The following is a 13,032-nucleotide window of genomic DNA, read 5'->3' as shown; positions in this document are numbered from 1 at the left end:
AACGAGATCGTCAAAGATATTGTAAACATTTTAAAGGTAAAGGCAACTAAAGGGGGAGTGTACATTAAAAAGGAAATTCCCCTTAAAATGCAAATGGGGCAAAGACAGGAGTCCCTAAGAAAGTATAGATAGTGAATTTAACTCTTATGTATGCCAAAGAAATCACATATTAAACAGGAAAATTTATTGTTTTTAGTATTGTATGTATGTTTGGTATTTGTGTCTATCTGCATGATTGTTTTGCATTATGTACCTGTGTATTTGTAGGCCCAAAGTTGATATTAGGAGCTGTCCTTCATCATTCTTATCCATTCTTCTTTGCAGCAAGTATCTCAATTAAAGACACAAGTAAGTATCATGTGTCTTTGTAGCCAAATTTGGCTGAATGTTATATCTTAGCTTTTTTGATGCTGGAATTACAGGTGTGCCAGCCCACAAAACATTGATATGACTGTTAGGAATCCAAATTCTGGTCTTCAAAATCACCATGGCAAGTCATTTATAAGCATTGAGTTTCCTCTCCACCTACAATCTAGTGACTTTAAAATTTTGAAACTACTTTCATAAATATGAATAAGTATGCAGAATATAATAAAATATTAATTTTAATTTTCAGTGATAAATATACTGAGTAAATGATTCCAATTTCCCGAGCATGAAAAAATGCTGAATAATATTTTTGTTTTTTCATGAATTATTTATTGTATCATTTAAGTTTCACACAGCCTAGTCTCGGTTTGACATATGTCTCAGCTATTTTAAGCAAGAAACCCTGAGTTCCATTTACAGTATGAGGGGAATCCATAGCACTGATCTATCATACATTTCTATGGCACTAGAATAGATTCTATAGATTCTTAAATATTTAGAACACAGGGACCATAATATTTGAAAAAATAAAAATATTTCATGTGATTCAAAATCACCTCTTTTTTTTTTTTTTTTTGAGCTGGGTACCGAACCCAGGGCCTTGCGCTTGCTAGGCAAGCGCTCTACCACTGAGCTAAATCCCCAACCCCTAAAATCACCTCAAAATTAAGTATTCATGCTTATATGTACACCAGTATGTAGGGGGAATGGGTCAGCAAACTGTGATTTGCTGCTTTCAGTGGTCCATTTGTATGCAACAGTAACTTCTGTGCCTGCTACACCCTATAACCAGCCTGACACCTGGACATAAAATATGACCGAGTGCATGATCAAAACAATCAAACAGATGGTTTGAACTACATGGTTATGTACCAGTGGAGCTTTGGTGGAGAGCATAAAGGGTTGCCCACTTCCTGCAATAAGAATCTCCTTTTGCCACTTACTTTACTCCTGGAGTCTGTGTATTTGACCCTTCAGCTTTTTACTCTGACATCATCCCCTAGGTTCTTGGTCATGGTCTCAATCAACACCAGTGTAAATACATTCAATGTATATAGAGTCGCTGTGCATCTACAGCATGGTGATGGGAATCCATTATTGGGCAATTGCTTAGAATTTTCAGGAAGTACAAGAGGAAGGCCAGCAGGCAGAAAGAAAGGAAGAATGGGAGGAGAAAGTGATAGGGTGAAAGGGCAGAATGCGCTTAGAAGAATAAATAATAATTGCATAGACAAGAAATAGGTCTTCAAGAAAATAATGATTGGATTATGTGTATTATTATGAATCTGAAGCCAGTTATTATTGTGACCAATCACTGAAGTGTGACACACTCAATGTAATTTTAATGCAAAATGTCTAGTGGTTGTCCTCGTTCAGAAAGCACTTCATTGAGCGAGTGAGATTGTAGACTTCCCTTCTTGCTCAGCTGTGATGGTTGCACTCTTGTGAGGCATGGCCACAAAGACTTCCTCCCAGGAGAGCCTCTTAAAGCCCCCAAAACTTTGTGTTAGATTTGCTTCTTGAGACTGATGTGCTTTCTCATGTTTGTGACTGCATACTCCTCATCCATGTGGCTTGGTGTGAGGGGATACTGTGAGACTCTCACTGCCTGTAGCCTGGTGTGATTACTTCCTGGGTTATAGCCCTTGCTATTGAGATAGTTTATTGCAGATCATCATGAAGATAAACTTCATGAAGTAATGCTGTTTAGGTGAATTAATGACTCTGTAGAATTCCTGATTTGACTAAAATAATTTTAGAAAGAAAATTTAAGGAGATGATTTTAGTTGTTTTACTAGAAAATTGTAACTAAACTTAGAATCAAGAGGAAAATATGAATCCTCCTCATTGAATAGTAAGTATAGGTTGTATAATTAGGTGTGCCATGAGCATTCCAAAATTGCATTAAGATGAGAAATATGTTTCGTACAGATTTTTGAAAAAAGAAAAAAGCGTTCATTCTAAGTTGGGTCCCAGGATGAAGCTGTGGAAGGGAAGTATGATACAACAGATCTGTAAGAAACTGTAGCCTGAACTTATAATGAGGTTATAGAATAACACACTACTTAGAACTTGCTATCAACATTTTTAAGTAATTCCCCTTTTATGTAACATCTTATCTATGAAGTATTTTTTACCCAGAATACTTTTTGTCTAAAAATTTATAAAAAGCTGAAAGCTTTCATAAAAATTTGATATACCACTTTTCTGCTTTATCTAGTGCTTTGTGTCTCTGTGCCAGATTCTTTTATTCTGTTTCTCTGATTCGGCATTCCTTGGCTGTGAATTCTTTGTTTACCTCTGAACCCCATTTTTTAATAGTGTTATTTGTGTCCCTGCAGTCTAACTTCTTGAATTCTTTGTATATTTTGGATATAAACCCTCTATCAGTTGGAGGATTGGTAAAGATCTTTTCCCAATTTGTTGGTTGCCGTTTTGTCCTAACAACAGTGTCCTTTGCCTTACAGAAGCTTTTTAGTTTTATGAGATCCCATTTGTCGATTCTAGATCTTAGAGCATAAGCCATTGGTGTTTTGTTCAGGAACTTTTCTCTAGTGCCCGTAAATAGTTACTTTTTTTTTTTTAAAAATTCCTCGCAGTAACTATCTCCAGGAGTTAAATTGCCAGAATCCCTCAGCTTTTGACCTCAGGGGAGCAAAAGAGAAATAACTGCTTCTGTTCCCAAAAACAGTAAGAGAAACTTTCCCCAATGCTGGGTCCAACTTCATCACCTAACCTTGTTGAGGCTGGCCCCCAGTAATCTAATATTTAACAAATAGTGCTTCTCATTCAGTTTCTATTTTCTATTCATCAATTGTCCCGCGCGCGACCTCCCGCCGGCAGGAACACGCGGACATTAGAAATCCTTACTGTGACCACTTTATTAATCTTAGAAGAGGAAAAAGCCACGCCGCGCCAACATGGGGCGCTTATAAAACCCTCATGCGGCGCACCCACACCTGATTGGTTGTTACCCATGATCTCATAAGGCACGCCCCTGAGTGGGCAAAGACCTGGCACGAAGGCACTCTTGCACATGCGCACAGTTAACTTCCAGAAAGGGGGGGCGGCTGGCGCTGCAAAGGTTGGCGCCATCTTGCAATGGCGGAGTCTATCCTGACCTACCACGTGGGGCGCAGTGGAAGACAGCGCCATCTAGTGGTGGCGAATGTTATTGCGGCCCTCTACATCTCACCCTTATAATTTATATAATTTTATAGCAGAAATGATCACCCTATCGCATGCAATGAGGAAACCTCAGCGATGTGCAAGGGCTGGCTGATCAAAGGAACACTGAGTCTCTCTCAATCCCAGTGCAATGGATCCACAGATCCATGGGGTGCAGGAGCAGAGAACTCAGATACAGAGAGTATCCCTCTCCTCCCAGTGCAATGGACCCACAGATCCATGGGGTGCAGGAGCAGGGAACTCAGATACAGAGTAAATCCTGAACAAGATAACCAAATTCCAGGTGAGGCCCTTTGTACAATGGCCACAAGTGCTTGAGTGATAACGGCCTTGTCACGTTACTGTTGAGATCTGAGTTTGTAAACCAACCAAGTATGAACACTGATCCACAGCATAGGGCTGCATCAAACAGAGCCACTCCCAATAAGTAGTGGGCACCTCATATGGTCCTCCTCAGCTGTTACCACCAAGGACCGTAGTCAAGCTGTTCTTATAATAAAATTTAGAATTCCCAATTGTTAGTAACTACTCCAGAAAGTTCACCCACTGTACTTGTCTAACAATAGATTGGGGGAGGATAACTCTAGACACTGCAGACACAATGTCTGCAGCAGTAATGGCTGCTACAATAGCAGCGAAAGTGTCAAGGTCTTTTCCAGGACAGTTCAGGATCAGTCATTCTTCTCTGGAACAACCAGCAGACAATGGAACCATTTCTGAGATCTGTATAACCAGGACAGAGTTCTCCAGTCACTGTAGCTTTACACAGGTAGCTTTCTGTGAAGCTACAGTCTGTAAAATGACAACACCAGTTACCAGTTAAGGCAGCAAGAGTCACCAGGGAAATGAAGGGACAGGGGTAACAGCTGGAGTCCAGTCTTCTCCAGGAAGCAGCAGTGTACAGAGTCTGAGCGTAGGCCACAATGGGACGGGAACACACGCAGCGGTAACACTGACTGCAGCAATGGCAAAATCTCTGTGATGACAAAGGATGAAGAGGAATCTTCTATCTTCCTCTCAGGGCAGAGGAATGACTCCAGGGACCCGAACCAGGAGAGCTGAATAACCAGGATCAGCAAGTCTCAGCAACCACCCAGGCAGCTGGCACACTCTTGTAGCATCCTGTAGAAAAAACACAAACATTCCCTCTTCCCCATATAAAATATCTGGACAGGAACATCAATAAGTGGATCTCTCTATTTCACCTAGGCAGAAGTATGCCTAGTTGTAGGGTGCCATAAACTTTGGCATCCAAAATTTTAAAATTGAAATAAAAGGAGCATTATTTAGCATACAGGGATAACTCCCCTTTTTTATTTATTAAGATATAGTAAAGATATTATTTATTAAGGTAAGCCTCGAGGATTAAGTTGAGGACACTGAGCACTTGTATTTATAAATTGACTTGTATACCAAAATATTGTCTCCAGCATAATTGTATTGGATATATAAAGAATGAGATTTTTTCACTAATTGTTCTTATGTAAGGCCTATAATCTGTCTGGTAGGTAGTTCTCCCTTGTTAAGGAGCCTAGGCAATCCAGTTTGAGTTCTTAAATGTCCTATAAAGGAACAGTATATAGTGCTCTTAACCACTAAGCCATTTCTCTAGCACCTCACAAACTTTATTTACCTAAACATAAGCATTAATTAGAAATGTCAAATCTTGTAAATATTGTCCAGATTCAGTCTTACTAGAAATCCCTGAGCTGGCAGGGTGAAGCTGGGAGTTGAAAATAAACAAATGGAGTCTTCCTCTTTTTGTGAGGGTGTGTTATCAACTCCATTACCATTTTTAAAGAGCTGGGTCTATGGTTTTGTTTAGTTGTCTGAGCCAGAGCACTGAAGGGACAGTGAGTTGTCAGACATTTATACTGAAATCACTCACTGATTTCATGTAGAAAACTTGTCTCTAATAAAGCATTAAGTAATTGAAATCAATTGTAAACCACAAGCCACACATTGGCTATCAGTATATGAATAGAAAGCTTGATTTTTTAACATTTTAAAAACAGCGGCTAAAGCATGGAATTTAATCTGTGTTGAAGCAATAGAAACTCAAGAGAATAAACAAGTGATCTAATCATATATGTAGCCTTTTCATTAGATGAACCACCTATAAATGTACTAAGCGCATTTCCTATGGGTTGTACGCACAAATATGTAGGAAGTACAAAAGCATGTAAAGAGTAAAATTATCAATTTTGTCTGAAAAATTTGTATATGTAATAGGCCAAATATCAGTATTTAGTAGTAACCAATTAACTGTTGTTTGGAATAAGATATGTTTTACCAGGTTTCTATTTAAAATATTTCCATGACTCTAGTCTACAACTCTGTACTAACACAGCTGAAGCTTTATCTCCAATGTGCATAACAAAGACCTAAGTCCTCTGGTAAGGTGAGGTACTTAGCCAATTAACATATCTTTAGAAGCTTAAAATTAGCTTTAAATATTCTTATCTGGAGTAGTGTAACAGCTACTCCCCAAATATTAAAGCTCATTTTGAGAGCAAAGTTTGTAGTAAAAAATTTCCATATACATTGAAAGATTTAAGTTCTAACTTCTTACACTGAAGAAGCAACAAAATTATATAATATAAGGCTGTTAGCCATTCTTAATGATATTACTTTATGGGCTCTCTAAAACTATAAGCAAGCTCACGAAATGAAAACTCACAATTGTTATGACGAAAACAAATTGTATAAAATCAATCCTCTAAATCTGTCTTGAAATGGCAGTTGGAGTAAGGAAACTGGCTGTAATGCTCTCACAAGTTCTAAAACCTCATCAATCCTTATAAATCCTGTAACAATCTCTACCTGTTTGATTTTTCCTTAATTAAAAATAAGTTTGAGTTAGTCAATGTAACACTGGCAATCCTAAATCACAATCTTTAAGTTCTCTTTGTAACACCAGAACACAGCCACGAGGTCACCTGAGTTCTGAGTACGTGACTAGGCAGCTGTTCTCCGGGCAGTGGAAATTAGCATTAAAATACAGATAACTTCAGGGCAAGCCACAACTTTGGAAAGCAAAACTCAACCTCCAACAAACAATCTAGTCTCCAAGGCACCCCAGGTCTATCTATTATGTTACAAAGTTTGACTGTCAATTCTTACATTTGGACGCACAATGGTGTGGTCTCCAATACCTCAACAAGGGACAATGTCCTAAATTCTTTTAGAAGCCTGGTTTTTAGGATAAGAGTTCCATAAAAACATTACCTCAATTTAGACCTGTTTCCCTAGGTTGGCTCATGTCACATGTTGTCTAGAATGACTCCATCCAGATTACCAGCTTTATGTTAACTTTCTGTTACCAATATTATACCTTTTTAACCATATCTAATAACTTGAAAGCCAATAGTCCATAACCAAGGCAAGTAGAGCATATTTATACATTTAAAACCAATGAGAAACAAAATTGAAGTGGCTACACCTATCTTTAATATTTAGACCAAACACCATTTTTACCTTTTTACCTATGATTTTAAGAGAAGCACCTTGTCACCCGTTGAGTCAAGTAATAAGTCAGGGATTTTTTTAAGAGAAACAGCTATCAACTCTTGTATGAAGAAGCTGTTGGCGCTTTTAAGATCAGCTCGTGTAGACGCTTAGCTTCTGGTCAGCTTCTCCAGCTAATCCAGTCACCTGGCTTTAGGCACAGGGCTCTAAAAACCTGATTGAAACTGTTTTTTATTCATTTGTTCCTTTTTGAAACGAGTTAAAACCAAATCAAGGTGTGCATGACCAGCAGATAAAGTTTTTACCATTTTTTTCTTTTGAACATGAAACATAAAACATTTAAACAACGAGAAACAAAAACCACAGACATACACTGACAGACATGGGGACATCCTGGTGCACCAGAGACAAACAATAGACAAAGAGGGGAAAGGCCAGATGGTGTTCACGGTGACTATCCACTCGAGTGGAGCTGATATGGTCGATGGATTGCCTCAATTCCTGGACTAGTCCACCAACGTGTTGAAACCCAATTCTGTAAGATACTGAGAGATATTATCTGAGCAGTACAACCGACATTCGCCAATGGTATGGAAGTGAAACACAGCCCTGAGTATTTTTACTCACAACCCAATTACATTAACTCTATCAGGCTGTGCACGGGCACTGAGATGTCCTTTTGTTTGATTCTCCTGAATAAATTTTCAGGCGGTCTGCCTCTATCAAATCTAATCAGTATGACTCTGTAAAGCTGTCGCGTCAGCGCCCGGACGCCGCGGCGTCCCCAGAGCCGGTGCGGGAGCTTAATTACACCTTTCATAAGCACTAAGACAAAGTTTTTCTCCCAAAATACTGTGTTCCTTTTACCTCCTCCCTTCTTACCCGGGGCGTTTTTTCCCCAATCTTTCACTTCCAAATTGGAAGGGTCTGGTGCTTGAGATCGATCAGTTCATTGCAACTTTTCACTATCCTCTGTTTCTGATGCTTTTCGCCCTTCCCCCAACACTCTCCGCTTTGCTGTTACAGCTGGGCAGTTCCCACGCGACCTCTGACACCGTTTGGCGGTAGCTAGAAACTCAAAGGTCAATAGAAACAACTCGAGGGTTGCCAGAGCAACCATAGCGGCACCTGCCGCGTCAGGCAGGGGACTGAGCTGGAGTAGATCAGGGCTAAACATTGTCTCTCAGAGTTTTTTTTTTACCTGCATTCCACAGCTTCTGGATTTCTTCCGTGAAACGGAGGCTTCCTCTTGGCACCGGAGATGTTGTAGCTTTCTGTGTCCCAGGTTTCTCGGCACCAAATGTCCTGCGCGTGACCTCCCGCCGGCAGGAACACGCGGACATTAGAAATCCTTACTGTGACCACTTTATTAATCTTAGAAGAGGAAAAAGCCACGCCGCGCCAACATGGGGCGCTTATAAAACCCTCGTGCGGCGCACCCACACCTGATTGGTTGTTACCCATGATCTCATAAGGCACGCCCCTGAGTGGGCAAAGACCTGGCACGAAGGCACTCTTGCACATGCGCACAGTTAACTTCCAGAAAGGGGGGGCTGCTGGCGCTGCAAAGGTTGGCGCCATCTTGCAATGGCGGAGTCTATCCTGACCTACCACGGGGCGCAGTGGAAGACAGCGCCATCTAGTGGTGGCGAATGTTATTGCGGCCCTCTACAATCAATGCCATTAGTTCCATACAATTCAGGAAATCAGTTATGATTTTAGTAAAGAGATAATTTGCATTATTAATGAAATAAAAACCAACATATCTCTGTAGTACTGAAAATATTGGGAGGTGTTTAAATAAATGTATTAACTGCTTTCATTATCACCATCAGTTATCTCTATCAATCCACTTCTGTCTTAGGATTTTCATTGCTGTGAAGAGACACCATGATCAAGGAAACTCTTATCAAGGCAAACAATTCATTAGCCCTGGCTTATAGTTTTAGAGTTTCAGACCATTATCATCTTTATGGCAATCTTGGCAACAGGCAGGAAGACATAGTGCTGGAGGAAGAGGTAGTTCTACATCTTGATCCAAAGGCAGCCTAGGAGTGGAGAAATGTGATTGGGTTTATGAAAGAGGAGCCCATGTAAAGGGAAAAGAAGTATCTTTGATTTGAGAAGATAGAAGACAAATAGTTTCTCTTGGGTCTCAAAGAGCATAGCATTTTAGACTGTTAATTTTTTTTCAAAGGGTCATTGATTTTTATTTTATGAGTATACATAATTGTCAATATGTATGTATGTGTACAGTGGGCATTCCTGGAATGGCTAAAAGATGTGTTCATATTCTCTGAAGCTAGAGATATGGATGGTTTTGAACTTAAAATATGAAATCAAACCCAGGGCCTCTGGAAGAATAACCAATGACCTTAACCACTAGGCCATCCTTCTAGTCCATTGCACACCTTGTTCCTCAGTGTGTATTCAGACCTATATAATGCTGAGATGATCAATTTGTATTCTTGGAAGATATTCTGACTCTAATAATAAGTGAAAACAGGAAAAAAATTTAAAAGGGAGAAAGAGAATCTCTTCTGTTCCTTCAAATGACTCCACCTCATTAATATTTTGTGTTTGACAAGCAACACAGTATACTGTACTGTAAAGTAAATAAATAAATAAATAAATAAGTAAGTAAATATGTAAATGAGTAAATAAATGAATAAAAGGGAGTAGTGTCTTTTTGGAGTGGGTGTGTCCATGTTATAGTAAGCATTTTACTGTGGAAGCAGGGCTTTGAGGTCTTAATAATACTCAAGCTACACTGAGGTAAAACACCTCAAAGTGTTGCAAGTGAAATCAAACATTTCAGGTAGTAAAAAAGGAGATAGTCTTCTCTGTTGAGTTACTCACATGTGGAACTTATATAGCCCAAAGAGACATCGTATTCAGCCAGCAGCACACCTGACCTTGGATCTAGGCAGCAATGAATTTAATCCTGCCGTTCTGTAGAGAAAAAAATCAGGCCATATAATTTCCCTGTGTGTAAGGGTCTGTGCCACACTTTGATGAAACTGTAAAATAAATTAGCATTTTGACGAACTATGTTTATTGGCATGTTTTTATTGTTTAATCAAAGCATGTATATATGGTGTCACTACACAAATTATGTTCATATTAATAGATATTATTACTGCTATATGAAAACTTGGTATGTCTATTGCGCATAAATAAATCTCTGATATATCACTGAATGGAAACTCTATGGCTGCATAATTCAGAGTCACCCTCGTCATGAATTTTTTAAATCAATCATTTTTTTTTTTTGGTTCTTTTTTTCGGAGCTGGGGACCGAAAAATCAATCATTTTTTAACCTATCCATCATCCTCTTCTTTTGGACAGCTCTCTTCTGTCCATCATCTTCAGGCCATGAATGGGTGATTTCACCCAGTAAAATTTCTATTTCCAATAGAATGCTTCTCTGCACATGTAAAACTATTTCTATTCAACCTTTGATGGAAACTGACACTAAGTCAGGACACAGCCGTAACTTCCCTTATATACCTTCTACTTTTTCTTCTTTATATGCTTTTTTCATCACATAACTTGAATATTTCTGTCCAAAACTTAAAAGGACATACATGTCCTTTTAATATTTTGAACATATATGGTTCCCATAACATATGAAAGTTTTGGATCCACTGTACATTTAAGGACATGAATAATTACTATTGAGAGTATACAGATGCACATAGAATAAAATAACTTGTTTTAAAATGGGGAAGAAGACAGGTGACATGATCTGAAGACTCACAAGAACATTGGATATAGGTATAATACCAGATGAATCTAGAAAAGTTGCTCATATGTAAACAGCAGAGAAAGCCCAAGCCATTGTGCCTGGATGGAAGGAATTATTGTGTAGCTGAGTTACCAGAAATAAGTAAAGTGAGATTGTGAGCCAAAATAGATCGGTTATTTATGTGAGATTCTGTCTTTATTTACAATCCATACCTTCCAGTATTATTCTCTTACTCTTCTGGGATCACAGTGAACAAGAAGGTCCAATGTGAGTTGTGGTGCTCAGTCCAAAGGGATACATCTGCAAAAAGTTTCCATACCCAAAGCCCAGGAAACATTGAGGGAAAGGAAATGGAAAGACTGATTTAGCCAGAGGATAAGGGAATTTTCTGTGAGGTTGTGTCTCCTAATAACAAGAGAAACTACCTATAAAGTGTTGACAATATCAGTACTCAAATTGAGTTGAGCAAGGAAGACACCAATGAATGTGACAAACAGAATGGGCCATAGCCCATGAGGTTTCACATCTACAAAAAAAATCACTATGGAGAAGAGGATAAAGCTGTCAGTAGAAGTGGTGCTCTTCCTCAGGGATGAACATACCAATGGATTATCCCGGATGAAAAGATCAGTCCTGAAATCATACACAGAAGTATATTCTGTGGCGTCTAAAAGATATATTTATGAATGTGCCTGTGTATGTGTGTGTGTGTGTGTGTGTGTTTGTATGTTTGTGTGTGTATGTGTATGTGCAATCATGCATGCTGTGTGTTTGTGTGTGTGAGAATATCAATATATGTTCATAGGAAAAATAGATAAAGAGTCCATGAATTTGAAAAAGAACGGGGAAAAGTATAGGGGAGAATGGTAGTAAGGAAAGGGAAGAGAAAAATGGCTTAACTAAAATTCAGGCTCACAAACATAGGGAAAAAAAAAAACAGAAGAAGTTGTATGGCCACAATGACATCTACACCTAACTTTGAAAGGACAACGGAACCAGTTATGTACTACCTAGAACAATACGATATCTGAAAAACCTGGACATGGAAGAAAACAGGTGGTAAATCTGAATAGAACATGATATAAATCAAAATAATGTTTCACTCCATAGACTATGTCCCTTGTTTGTTGTTACAACAGTTACACATCCTCTACACATAAACATGTACTGTTTCTTAATTGGAGAAACAAGAGAACCACAGGTCTATAATGTGTGCTGACCTGATGAATCCTGCAACTGTGTCTACCCTTTGCTGATTTGCATATATCCAAAACACTGACATGAGGACTTCTTCATAATCAGGTCACACCCCGTGTTGGAATCAGCCTCATAGAGATCACACACAGACATGGGTGTGCCTACTCATCTCCTGGGTTTGTTGCTGCTCTGGATTACACGTAAGGAAAACAGACCTGAAAATTTATTCAACTTCCTGTACTCAAAATTGCTTCCTGTACCGTAAAAATCCTCTTGCAACCGAGTTAATCATGTGTGGATTTTTTTTTCAATTTTCCATTCTTAGATGCCATATGTGATATCCGGATGACACAGTCTCCAGCTTCCCTGTCTGCATCTCTGGGAGAAACTGTCAACATCGAATGTCTAGCAAGTGAGGACATTTACAGTGATTTAGCATGGTATCAGCAGAAGCCAGGGAAATCTCCTCAGCTCCTGATCTATAATGCAAATAGCTTGCAAAATGGGGTCCCTTCACGGTTTAGTGGCAGTGGATCTGGCACACAGTATTCTCTAAAAATAAACAGCCTGCAATCTGAAGATGTCGCGACTTATTTCTGTCAACAATATAACAATTATCCTCCCACAGTGATTCACGCCATGACATAAACCATGCAGCAAAGCAGAAGTGAGACTACGGGGTGCCCCAACTGATCCTCATGATGTCTCCAGCTGCTCACCTGCTGTGAGTGTTGTTCTTTGCCAGGGACAAAGGTCAATGTAATATTTTTACACAGGAGTCAGAGAAATTGTTCTGTGTCCTAAATCCTTGTTTTTCCCCTTGTATATTATGAAAAGAATATAATGGTTTACATTACTAATTAAAAAAGGAAAATAAAAACACTAAAAATACCAGTTTATATGTAGCAGAATATTCACAATAGTGGCTTCATTTAGCAATGTTGTACACACGCAAGATGCACACAGGCATGTGAGCGCACACACACACACACACACGCACACAGAGAGAGAGAGAGAGAGAGAGAGAGAGAGAGAGAGGAGGGGATGGAAGGAGGGAGAG

At 39.1% G+C, this 13,032-nt stretch overlaps 1 long non-coding RNA gene across 1 annotated transcript; it reads left to right on the top strand.

Moving 5' to 3' along the window:
* The first annotated feature begins 12,035 nt into the window (after positions 1-12,035).
* Igkcl1 (immunoglobulin kappa constant like 1) lies at positions 12,036-12,620 on the top strand. The gene is made up of 2 exons (XR_005503633.2): positions 12,036-12,172; positions 12,298-12,620. It is a non-coding gene; the product is annotated as an immunoglobulin kappa constant like 1 (long non-coding RNA).
* Positions 12,621-13,032: the final 412 nt, after the last annotated feature.

The sequence above is a fragment of the Rattus norvegicus genome, chromosome 4 (assembly GCF_036323735.1).
Source record: "Rattus norvegicus strain BN/NHsdMcwi chromosome 4, GRCr8, whole genome shotgun sequence".
Lineage (NCBI taxonomy): Eukaryota > Metazoa > Chordata > Mammalia > Rodentia > Muridae > Rattus > Rattus norvegicus.
The sequence above is the reverse complement of the archived record's forward strand: the minus strand, read 5'-3'. Positions and strand labels throughout refer to the sequence as shown.